Genomic DNA, 13,003 nt, shown 5'->3' on the forward strand with positions numbered 1-13,003 from the left:
TCATGTGTTTCCATTGTCTTTACTGTGGTGAGCAGTGCTGCAGTGGACATGTGATTGCAGACATGGCTCTTCCATATACACATATGTATTCATGTATACACCATATGCACAGATTATATTCACAAGTACATATCACATGCATGTACAGAAACATATCACACATATGCATGTCCCATATTCCACACACATGTACATACACACATTACATGCATGTACATATACACCTTACATGCACATGTACATAAATCTGGATGTGGGATGGTGGGGTCGTGGGAGAGTTTGAGTTGTTTTTAGCTTTTTTGAACCCCCCATGCTTTTTTTCAACAAGCTGCACTGACTGACGTTCCCTTGAGAAGTGTGCTAGATCCCTCTTTCTGCACCTGTGGCCTGGGTCTTTTGGTAATAGCCAGTCTGGTGAAGTGACATGCCATCTTATATGGTTTCATTTTTGTTTATCTGTTTTGAAGATTTATATGTTTATTTGAAAGTTAGAGTTGGAAGAGAGAGGGAGGGACAGAGAGAGGGCTCTTTCATCTGCTGGTTTGCTCCCCAGATGGCTGCAATGGCCAGAGCTGTGCCAGGCCAAAGCCAGGAGCCAGGAGCTCCTGGATGCAGGGGCCCATACACGTGGGCCATCCTCCACTGCTTTTCCCAGGTCGTTAGCAGAGAGCTGGATTGGAAGTGAAGCGAGTGGGACAAAAACCAGTGCCTGTGTGGGATGTCAGTGTCTCAGGTGGCAGCTTACCCACCGTGTCACAACACTGGCCTCCCTGTTGTGATTTTAATTTGCATTTCTCTGATAATTGGTGATGGATACTTGTATGTCTTCTTTCGAGAAATGTCCATTTGGGGGCTGTTTGTTCTCTTGTTACTGATTCATTTGAGTTCTTTGTATTAAGATACTATCCCCTCAGCTGATAAATGATTTCAAGTATCCTCTCTCAGTGTGTGGGTTGGTTCTCTACTGAGAGAACTGTAGCTTGTTTCCTTTGCTTGTAGAAGGATTTTCTTGTATGCAATCTCATATGTTTTATTTTTGTTTTTGTTGCCTACGCCTTTGGGGTCACATCCAAGAAATTACTGCTCAGACCAATGCCATGGACCTTTCTCTTTGATTTTCTCTGGTCAATTCAGAGTTTTGGGTCTTATAATTAAGAATTTATTTATTTACTTCTTGGGATATGATTGTATGTATGTGTGAATGTGTACCTATATAGATATCAAGTCTCTAGCACAAACCACTATCACAGGCATTTAGTTTTAATTTGTTTCATCTTATTTGAAAGGCAAAGGAGTCTGAGAGAGAGAGAGAAGAGGGATCTCCCATTTTCTAGGTAACTCCCAGAATGCCCAAAATGGCCCCAGGGCTGAAACTAGGAATCAGGAACTCAATCCAGGTCTCTGACATTGGTGGCAAGAACCCAGTTATTTGAGCCATCACCACTGCTTCCCAGGGACTGCCCTGGCAGGAACCTGTAGTCAGGAGCCCGAGCCCTGATGTGTGACATGGGTGTCCTAAGCATTAGGCCAGATGCTATCCTATAGAAGGTGTGTGGCACAAGGACCCTGTCTCGTTCTGTCCTGTGTTCCCAGTGTTTTGGCTGTCACAGGCAAAGGCTTTGTGTCTTGTGGCATGGATCATGAACGGGGCCTCTTTCTCCTGCTCCTCCCCTGAGTGTGTGGGTTCTGAGTTGTGCTTCTGTTCTATCCTCTTTTTTTTTTTTTTGAGAAGCAGAGTTAGACAGTGAGAGAGAGAGACAGAGAGAAGGGTCCTCCCTCCATTGGTTCACCCCCTAAATGGCCGCTCTGGCCAGTGAACTGCGCGGATCTGAGTCCAGGAGCCAGGCGCCTCCCCCTAGTCTCCCATGCGGATGCAGGACCCAAGCACTTGGGCCATCCTCCACTGCCCTCCCAGGCCACAGCAGAGAGCTGGACTGGAAAAGGAGCAACCGGGACAGAATCTGGCACCCCAACTGGGACCAGAACCCAAGGTACCAGCGCCACAAGTGGAGGATTAGCCTGGTGAGCCACGGTGCCGGCTCCTGTTCTTTCTTGTGAGCATATTCCCCTCAGAATTGCCCCCAGCTTCTCTGGGGAGTTGTTGAAGTTTTCACAGCTCTGATTGCGCGTCTGTGGCTCAGCTCCCTGCATGGCCGTTTCATCTGTTTTCCTGTAACAGGGAGCTTGTTGGGGTCTCTTGTCGCTTCCTCTTCATGGAGGAACGACACAGGACCCTGCGCTGTTCTTTCGTCTGCTCGGCCCTCCCCGGGTTTGCTGCTGGTTCTTCCCGGGTTGGCTACTATCCCTTCCACCTCCGTGGAAGGGCGGTTCCCCCTGGCCGCTTTCCCCACTTCCGCAGGGGAGCGGCACACCGCCGGCCGGCTCTCTCGGGGGCTGCACAGGTGTTCCCCTTAGATGTTCCCCTTAGATGTTCCTGGTGCATGCCGTCTCTCTCCTCCTTTATAGTCCTCCTCCGCCAATCCCAACTCGGCTGCCCACACGCCGAGTACGCTGCTCTCCTCCAATCAGGAGCAGGTCCTACAGTTTATTGGTTGAACTGGAGGCAGCTGTGTAGAAGCTGTTTTCTTCTCTCCCAGCGCCATATTGTGGGAGAGCAGATGCATAGAATAAGTCTTAATTCCAGTAACTTAGTCTAGTCCGAATTGCTCCCCACAGATCCCCCTTTCTTTTTATTTTTTGGCGTTGATACGCACCTGTCTTCGGTGTCCCGCGGCACACACTCTGCTCTACTTGCTAGAGTTGCCACAGGTTCTTACAAGTCCTATCAATCAGGCAAACCGAATCCGGGTCCTCTCTTCGCCATGTTGTGAGGAGGTTTTTAGGCGCTGATGCGTGCCTGTCTTCGGTGACCTGCGGCTCATACTCTGGTCGAGCTGCCTGCTGGTGCTTACTGCCTTACTAATCAGGCAGACCGAATCCAAGCTCTCTCATTGCTGTGTTGTGGGGAGGCCTTATTGATGTTAATTCGTGCCTGTCTTCGGTGACCTGCGGCTCATACTCTGGTCGAGCCGCCTGCAGGTGCTCATCGCCTCACTGATCAGGCAGACCGAATCCAAGCCTTCTCATTGCAATATTGTGGGGAGGCCTTTCTATTTCTCTATTTCTCTATCTCTGGGCATTCCTATTTCTCCCATTTTACTTCTATCTTCCAGCATTCCTATTTCTCTCATTTTACTTCTAAACTTCTGTTTCTCTTATCCCTGCGGCTTCTCGGCACCTACCCCGCGGCGGCTTCCCGGCTCTGAGCCGCTTCAGCCCACGCCTCTCTCATCTGCGCGGCTTCCCGGCTCTGCGCGGCTTGGCTTCGCGCGCTCCGCGGTCTCCACGCCCTTCGCGTCCGTACCACTGCCTCGCGCCAGCCCCGCGTTCCCTATCTATTCACACCCCGTGCTCTCTCTGCACGCGGCGGCTTCCGCGAGTCACACAGCGTAGCTTGCGTCTCCGCCACTAGCATTCAATCTAAGTTCCCCGGGCTAACCTGGCGAATTCAACCCAGCTCACGTCTTTGCCCCACGATCTGGCTTCCCGTCCTTTGCTCCCCGGGCTAATCAGACGGATCCCAATCTGGCTTACGTTTCTGCTTCTGGTTTCAACTTTTCGCCCCCCATTCCCGGGCTAACTTGAGAATCCCAAAGTGGCTTTCGTCTCCGCCTCGGCCTGCCCCCCGCGGCTTCAATTTCCCTAACATTTTTCTCTACCCGGTATGTTTCCCCAAGCTTTCCTCCAACAATACTCCTCCCTCATTTCTCCTGGCCTCTCCCCACAGTCTGTATCTGAGTCTGTTTGTTCTAGCTTTCACTTTCGCTTTCGACCTTAGAGATTTCTCCCAGCTTCCCCCCGTAGTCCGTATCCGAGTCTATGCCTAGGCTTTCAATAGCTTCTTCCGGCACCTTTTTCGTCCGGCTTTTCCCTAGGCTGTTTGCTAGTCTCTCTCTCCGATATTTTCCACTTCTTCCCGTTTCTTCCCTCCTAAGTTTCCTATCCGTCCTAGGTTTCCTATCCGAGTCACGGCACCATTATGTCGCTCCCCCTCTTCGTGGAGGAACGACACAGGACCCTGCGCTGTTCTTTCGTCTGCTCGGCCCTCCCCGGGTTTGCTGCTGGTTCTTCCCGGGTTGGCTACTATCCCTTCCACCTCCGTGGAAGGGCGGTTCCCCCTGGCCGCTTTCCCCACTTCCGCAGGGGAGCGGCACACCGCCGGCCGGCTCTCTCGGGGGCTGCACAGGTGTTCCCCTTAGATGTTCCCCTTAGATGTTCCTGGTGCATGCCGTCTCTCTCCTCCTTTATAGTCCTCCTCCGCCAATCCCAACTCGGCTGCCCACACGCCGAGTACGCTGCTCTCCTCCAATCAGGAGCAGGTCCTACAGTTTATTGGTTGAACTGGAGGCAGCTGTGTAGAAGCTGTTTTCTTCTCTCCCAGCGCCATATTGTGGGAGAGCAGATGCATAGAATAAGTCTTAATTCCAGTAACTTAGTCTAGTCCGAATTGCTCCCCACAGTCTCTCCTGCTACTCCATGTTGGGCAGCTCGGGCTGCTGGAACAGAGCACCACAGGACGAGTGTCTCAGGCAGCAGAAATTGCTTTCTCACATCTGGAGACTGGGAAGGCCGAGACCACAGTGCTGGCAGAGTGGGTTTCCCACTTGGTGTCTCTTCACTTGGAGGAAGCCGAGGGAAACTCTGGTGTTTCTACCTCTTCTTATCATGGGGAGACCCCATCCTCCTGCACAGAAAAAGGCAGAACAGGCCAGTGTCATGGGAGAGCAAGGTGGACAGCCAAGGCCCTTGGGGATTTTGGTCCAGGCTGTGAATTATCACTTGCGGTTCCACCTGTGCTGTCAGGAGGCCACCGTGAAGCCCTCGTCTAGGGACAGTGTCTGGCTCAGGGGCAGAGGCTCATCTATGGCCTCCTGCAAGCAAGACTGACCCTGCAGTGGCTCTCAGTCTGCCCCTCTCAGAAGCATTTTACTGGGGAGCACATGTGGGCCCCGTTTGCTCCTTGGGAAGAACTCACACAGCTCACAGGCTTCTGGAATGAGGTGTTGCTGTTTGCAGCAGAGAACAGGCTGCTGGATGCCACAAGGGCACGGCGGAGTCCATGGTGCTGGGCGTCCTTAGGTGTAGGAGGCTGTGCTGGGCTCTTTCTTCCTGTGATTCCTGTTGAAACTCTCCCAACAACAAGTGCAGCAGAGAGCAGGCTGCTGGATGCCGTGGAGGCAGTGGGGGAGTCCATGGTGCTGGCCGTCGTTAGGTGCCCTCTCCCACTAACTCTGTAAGGTAGATACTGGTATTTCAATCCTCACTTAGTAGAAAGAGTTGGAAAGACTGTTCTTGCTTAAAGACAGAAGAGAGAGAACAATTCAGTGCTATGCACTGTCATTTTTTAAAAGATTTGTTATTTATTTGAAAGCCAGAGTTACAGAGAGAGGTAGAGACAGAGAAAGAGATTGTCCATCCACTGGTTCACTCCCTAGATGGCCGCAATGGCCAGAGATGTGCTGCTGTGAAGCCAGGAGCTTCTTCCTGGTCTCCCAGGGAGGTACAGGGGCCCAAGGACTTGGGCCATCCTCCACTGCTTTCCCAGGCCATAGCAGAGAGCTGGATTGGGGGAGGAGCAGCCAGGACTTCAACGGGCACCGATATCGGATGTCAACACTTCGGGCCAGGGCTTTAACCCGCTTTGCCATAGTGCTGGCCCACGCTGTCCTTACTCATATAAGTTCTTGGGAAAATAGAATGAAAATAAACTTATTTTGGTGCAAAAAATGGAAATGCAAGAATAGATGTTTTTCATAAAATTCATTTTCCATGAACTTTCTGAAGACTCCTTGTACTCTGGATTAAAATAAAAGGTTAAAGATGTTTTTGGAATGATTGGAGAAATTTAATGTATGCTGTGCTCGACCTGATGTTATTGTATAATCACAACTATACTGAATGTGATTATCAAAGTGAATTTATATCAGAATGTTTTTGTTCTTAGAAAATATATGCAGGTGTAGTTATGGGTAAAAGAGCATCATGTCTGCATTTACTTGATATAATTCAGGAGACAAAAGGTAGTGAATGTGAAGTAAAATGAATGTTGAATTGTTCCAAAATAGTGATTGTCGATAAATAGTAGATGTATGGCTATTTTTACTCTTTTTGATGTAATTTAAAAATGTTTTTCATTTTATTTCAAGGGAGGGAGGGAGGGAGATAGCAATGGTGGGAGGGAGAGAGGGAGAGAGGGAGAGAGGGAGAGAGGGAGGGAGGGAGTGAGGGAGGGAGGGAGAGAGGGAGAGAGGGAGGGAGGGAGGGAGAGAGGGAGTGAGGGAGGGAGGGAGAGAGGGAGGGAGGGAGGGAGTGAGGGAGAAAGAGAGACAGAGAGAGAGAGAGAGAGAGAGAGAGAGAGAGAGAGAGAGAGAAAGTGAGGGAAGAGGGAGGAATCCTCCATATTCTGGTTCATTCCCCAAATACCCACAAGAGCTAGGGCTGGGCCAGGCCAAAGCCAGGAGCCTAGATCTGAATCCAGGTGTCGAATGTGACTGACAGGAACCCAAGTACTTGTGCCACCATCTGCTGCCTCCCATGGTGTGCATTAGTAGGAAGAAGGGTTGGAATCACAGTATCCAGGACTTGAACCTTTAAAAAATAATAAAAGTGACATTTATAAAAAAAAAACCTTCATAATATGAAAAAGGCTTAAGCTACTTCACAAATCAGAATACAGATTTATAAAATAAATTCAATTTTGTAAATTTTTTATTTATTTATTTTTGACAGGTAGAATTAGACAGTGAGAGAGGGAGAGTCTGAGAGAAAGGTCTTCTTCCGTTGGTTCACCCCCCAAATGGCTGCTACGGCTGGAGCTGTGCTATCCGAAGCCAGGAGCCAGGTGCTTCCTCCTGGTCTCCCATGTGGGTGCAGGGCCCAAGCACTTGGGCCATCCTCCACTGTCCTCCTGGGCCACAGCGGAGAGCTGGACTGGATGAAGAGCAACTGGCACAGAATCTGACGATCCAAACGGGATAAACCTGGGGTACCACCGCTGCAAGCAGATTAGCCAAGTTAGCCACGGCACCAGACAATAAATTGAATTTATAAAATCAATCCAATTTTTTAAAAGAATAAACAATACTAAATAAACACATAAAATGTCAAGTGTGCCTGTCTATGCACAGTTAGGATGCAGGATGAGGAATTAATTTTTTAATATCCACTTATATTTTTTCAGATTTCTAAAAGGAACATACATAATTTGTAAGCTAAAATTTATCATTAAAATGCTTCCAACTGTGGCAGGCATTGTGGTGCAGCAGGTAAGGCTGCAGCTTGGGACACCCACATCCCACACTGGAGAGTCTGGATCAAGTCTCGGTTGCTGCATGCTACAGATCTGGTTTCCTGCTCACGTGCACCACGGGAGGCAGCAGGTGATGGCTCAAGTGCTTCTGTCCCTGCCACCCACATGGAGACCCACAAGGAACTCTGGGCTCCTAACTTTGGCCCGGCCCAGCCCTGGCTGTTGCAGGAATTTTTTCTGTCACTCAGCCTCTTACATAAATAAACAAATTTTTAAATGCTTCAACTTGAATTTTCAAAAAGCTTTTACAAAGAAAACTCGGGGTCTGCTACCACCCTCCATCCGGGTACAGAACCCAGCCTCATAAAAGGTCAGAGGCAGACAGAAGCTGCAAGGTGCCTTTGTTTGAATGTCGGGCATTCCTAGACCTGAGGTGACTGCGGCAGCAGCAACAGGCATCCAGGACAGTGCAAACCAGGGACACACACAGTCAACTGCCATCCCTTCTCCACAGATCAGAGACTCACCCCAGGTCAGGGGTCTGCCACTTCTCCCACCACGTGCCCAGATTTCACTCCACTTCCCCAGTATGCAGACACTGCCTAAGCAGCCATCATCCTGTGAGGAAGACCCTCCCTGACACCACTCAGCGAGATTCCATCCCTTGAAGAGAAACAGCAGTCCTCTAACTCCTGGCTCTCACTCTGCCTGGGTTATTAAACCTTCAGAAAAGACAATGTCAAGTTGTTCAGCTCCACACAGACTGGCTGACTTACAGGGAAAGAAAGACAGCAGGTTCCCTGTCCCCGGGAGTGCACAACCCAGGGAGAGATCAGCTAGCTAAGGGACGCTAGGAGCCTAATGAAATGATCTCATTGAGAACTCAGCCAGGTAATCAAAAGGAGAGGAGGAAGAATCTGCTGACTTCTTAACAGCAGGGGAGCTGGGGAAAGGAGTAGCACGGAGTTTCTGCTCCAGCAGGAACAGCACCAAACTACATGACGGATTCCGAGAAGCAAAAATGCCCAATAAACCAAATACATATTATGTAGATGGGGAAAGTATGAAACCAGGCTAAAAAGATGGCTTGAAGCAAACCATGAGTGTCTTTGAGATAAAGCCAAGACCTCACAGGGTACACAAGGCCAGTCCCACAGGTCCCGAGCTAAGGAGAAGGCGCAAACCCTCCCTAGCCTGTGACAAGTAGGCTGGAAAGAGCCAAGCCAGGGGATGAGGCATGACATTGAGAGGGTGCTGCAGCTTGCAGAGCAGGAGGGACCTGAGATCTGCACCAGGGCCATGAGAGTGGAAAGGGGAAGAACTGGCCCAGGTGAGATCAGCTCATATGGACATAGGACACGCCAGGCAGCAGTGACCAAGGTGAGAGCAACTCACATGGATACAGGACACACCAGGCACATAGAGTGTGCAGAGACTTCCAAGACTAAGAAGATGGTAGCACCCTTGACTCAAAACAGGAAATTCAGGAGGAAATGACAGAAAATTGAACAGTGGAGATAGTGAATTAAGCTCCCATTAAAAGCGAGGGGACTGGCTGGCACCATGGCTCACTAGGTTAATCCTAGTGAGCACTGGCACCCTGGGTTCTAGTGCCAGTGAGGGCACCAGATTTTCACAAAAAGTGAAAGTAAGTTATTTTAATTTAATATAAGAGAAAAATGCAACAAAGAAGATTTAATTTTGTCAGTGTTTATTTGAAATAAAGTTAATTTTCATGTGTTAAATTGATGAAAAATGAATTAGGAAGTTATTTTTGATAGGATAGAGGTTTACTAACTTAAAAACATTTTACTTGACTATACCTTCAGTAATGATGCCCTACAGTGCATTTACATGTGTTTTAGAAAGGTGATAACTAACTGCGGCCAGCGCTGCAGCTCATGGCTTATCCTAGCCTGTGGTGCCAGAACCCCGGGTTCAGTCCTGGTACGGGCGCCGGATTCTGTGTCGGTTGCTCCTCTTCCAGTCCAGCTCTCTGCTGTGGCCCAGGAAGGCAGTGGAAAGTGGCCCAAGTCCTTGGGCCCTGCAGACGCATGGGAGACCAGGAGATGCACCTGGGTGCTGGCTTCGCATCGAAGTGGTGAAAAACGAAAAATGAAGACATTCCTCTATATATCTCTCTCTCTCACTGTCGGCTCTGCCTGTAAAACAATTTCAAAAAGAGCCAGGGGACATCAAACACTGCTTTTCGGTATTAATCTTGCTTTGTGGAAGACATGATTTGATCAGTTTCCAGCATGATCCATACATTAAAGGCAGGGCTTGACTCTGCAGGGTGGTGTCTGGAAAGCAGAGCTGTGTTCCGGGGGGAGAACTCTGTGGACCACAGGTGTTTCAAGTGCTTGTGGGAGTGGGTACGTAAGCGTGTGAATATGTAAATTCCAAAGATTTCCTCAGCAGCGCAAGTCATAGATAATGCCGCACAGAATGTTTGTAAGGAAGAAGGGAATGACTGGGTACCAAAATCTTTTCTAAGACCGAGTTAAACTCTTTCCAATTCTGGGTTAATCGGGTAGGTAATGCATATAATACCACATTCTAAAAAAACTCTAGTAGTTGGCCGTGATGTGGTATTTTATTTATAGCTATGTCTTCGCTTTTGAATTTCTTTACTTTTCTTGAAGATCATATTTATTTATTTGACATTGAGAGTTACACACAGAGCAGATGAGAGCGAGGCAGGGAAGGTGGGAGGGAGGGAGGGGGGGAGAGAGAGAGTGAAGAGAAGTCTTCCATCTGCTGGTCCATTACCCAATTGGCTGCCATGGGCGGAGCTGAGAGTGTCTGATGCCAGGAGCCAGGATCCTCGCCGGGATCTCCTCCTGGGTGCAGAGGCACAAGGACTTGGGGCGTCGTCTTCTGCTGCCTTCCCAGACCACAGCAGAGAGCTGCATCGGAAGTGGAGCAGCCATACTCGAACCGGCGCCCATATGGGAAGTCGGCACTGCGGGTGGTGGCTTTACCCGCTACCTCACAGTGCTGACCCTCCCGGAAGCTGTTCACCATGGGATCCAGCTATCTGCTAACACGCCTGGGAAAGCAGAGGGAGACGGCCCAAGGACTTAGGCCCCTGACCCCAGAATGGAGCGCCGGCTAAAGTCCCTGGCTTCTGTCCCAGTCCCGGCCTTTGTAGCCACCTCGGGGGTGAACCCCCAGATGGATGATCACTCAGAGAGAGAGAGCGAGTGAGCGAGTGAGCGAGCGCGAGCGAGCTGGCGATGCCCCGTGAACTGCTTCTCTCCACGCGTGGCAGTAACGAACGGGCAGCGCAGGGCCAGGCAGAAGCGAGGAGGCAGAAGGCAGGAGCTCCATTGAGGACTCCCACGAGGCAGGGAAGTGGGGTCCAGAGAACCTGGGCCATCGGCGTCTGCGTCCCTGGTCACAGCCTGGAGAGGCGGGACTGGAAGCGGCCTTGGGGCTTGGGACGCTGGATGCAGCAGTGTGCAGGTGCGTCCTGGGTTGCCATGGTGACGGCCCGTGGGGAGTGCGCCTGCGCCTGGCACTGTGACCTGGAAGTGCACCTGCACGCAGCCTGGCGCCGACTGCCCCGTGGGGCTCCGCTGGGAGTCAGCGCCGCGGGTCCTCTCCGGCTCCAGAGCCTGCCCAAGCCGTGAGGAGAGGAGCCGTCCTCGACGCTGCTGGCCGAGCCTGAGGGAGAGCCAGCGTCCCCAGGGGCAGGCCGGATCAGGAGAGGCTGCGCGTCCGAGGCTTCCGTGCCGTTTCCCAGGCGCGTTGCTCTTCTTTGGCCCCTTCTGGAAGCAACGGCCTTCGCGGACAACAACTGACCCGGCAGCTGACCGGACCCCCTTGGAGGTGAGTGACGCGCGGCTGTGGCGGTTACCCGCTGGGCGTCTTGGCTGGCCGCGTGCCTGTTGCTCTTGGGTCCCGAAGGCGCGGGTGGGGTCGCGGTCGTGCTGTGCGGACAGTCTGGAAGGGTCCCCAGGGTGCGAGCAGCTGGGCGAGAGCAGAGGTGGCTCGGTCTCCTCCCGGAACGGCCCCGCGTTCCCATCTGTTTGCTTTTGGAGGGCCCAGCCGCCCTGCTCTAGACGTCAGAGACTGTTGATGGGAGGAAGGAGAGCGAAAGTGCGTGTCTGTTTCCTGGTCTAGGAGGCCAGTTTCGGGTTCCTCGCGTTGTTTGTGACGTTCGCGCTCTGTGGGTTTTTTCATGAAAGAGCCTCGTCAGGCCGAGGTGTACGTTCCGTTCCTGATGTGATGATTTGTGTTTTCGTATCGCAAACGTCGTGGAAGTTTTTGTGAACTAGGTTTTCTGTGTCTATCGGGATAGTTTGTGGGCTTTCCCCATGTGCATTCTGTTCTGGGATAGATTGATTTTGTAGGGTAGCCACGCTTTCATTTCCGGAGTAACTGTCAGTTGCGCACAGTGTGCTAAGCTTTGGTTGTGCTTCTGGATGGCGTCTGGTAATATTTTGTTGAGGCATGTGACAGACACATCCATGACGGATATGTGTGTGGCATTTTCTTCATGATATGCTTGTGTTGGATGTTGGGATAAGGCTGGTCTGATGGAAGGAACTGGAAGGCTTTTCCTCTTCATCTCCTTTTTGGGAGGGTTTGCGAATCACGGATTTTAATGATCTTTTCCCTGGGCGTTGTCACTGGTGGAGCCATCTGGTCCTGGACTTTTCTTCATGTCTGGTTTGTTTGTTTCGCTTTCCCTGCTGCTACAGTCTCTTTGCACATGGGTGGCTTATTTCGTAGGTCTATTCCAGTTTACGTTCCCAGCAACAGTGGATGAGGGTGCCTTTTCCCCCAGTTCCTAAAGCTCTTCTATTATTGATTTTCATTTCCCTGATGGCTATGGATCCTGAGCATTTTCGCCTCTGTTTTTTGTCCATTTAGATTTTCTTCATTGAAATATGCCTGTGGAAGTCCTTTGCCCTTTTCTTGTGTCGCTGGTTTGTTTTTCTGATGTTGAGTTTCTTGAAAATTTCTGGCAGTTGATCTTTATCAGTGGCATGCTTTGCAGATAATTTCTCCCTTTCTGTTAGTTGTCTCTTCACAGTGCTGAGTGTTTCTTTTACAGTTTAGAAGCTTCTCTATTTGGTTTGTTGTTGTCCTCTTCTATCCCTTTCTTTAATCCTCTGTGATTCTCAGATATTGAACATCCTTGGTTAATTTTATTCGTAGCCATTTTATTTATTCTGTAATTATGTGTACAGGATTGGTCTCAGAAGTTCTTTCTCAGCCTTGACCTTGTCTGTGTATAAAAAGGCTGTTGATTTTCTGTCCTGCCATTTTACCAACCTCTAGTCTGAGTTTCAATAGTGGAATCTTTTGGATCTCATGTGTATAGAATCATGTCATCTGCAAATAGGGATAGGTGGACTTCCTCCCTCCCAATTTTCATCTGACATTGAGAAATGAATGAAAAAGTACCAACATGATAACATGCTCATGGAAAAAGTCAGCAGTGACCTCAGATGCTATCTTTCTGTATTCTCTCTTGCTTCGTGGAAGACATGATTTGTCCTGTTTCAAACATGATCCATAGATTAAATGCAGGGGTAGACTGTGGAAGGTGGGTATTGGGAAGTAGACCTGTGTTCAGTGGAGAACTGTGTAGATCACAGGTGTTTCAAGTCCTGTGTGACTGGGTACATAAGTGTTGAATAAATAAATTACAAATATTTCCTGGTGCGTAAGTCACAGGTA

The 13,003-nt window shown here is 50.0% G+C and overlaps 1 protein-coding gene across 20 annotated transcripts in view; it reads left to right on the top strand.

Annotated features, from left to right (window-relative positions):
- The window catches only part of LOC103346407 (trafficking protein particle complex subunit 9), a 178,821-nt gene that overhangs the window by 71,475 nt on the left and 94,343 nt on the right, over window positions 1-13,003 (top strand). The window contains exon 1 of one of the 20 annotated variants that reach the window (XR_011384776.1): window positions 10,048-11,143. The exons of the other annotated variants lie outside the window; for them this stretch is intronic. The gene's annotated coding sequence lies outside the window, so the exon portion shown is untranslated. Of the gene's footprint in view, window positions 1-10,047; window positions 11,144-13,003 lie in introns of those variants that run through there. 20 annotated transcript variants of the gene reach the window in all.

This window comes from Oryctolagus cuniculus, chromosome 19, assembly GCF_964237555.1.
Source record: "Oryctolagus cuniculus chromosome 19, mOryCun1.1, whole genome shotgun sequence".
NCBI classification, from domain to species: domain Eukaryota; kingdom Metazoa; phylum Chordata; class Mammalia; order Lagomorpha; family Leporidae; genus Oryctolagus; species Oryctolagus cuniculus.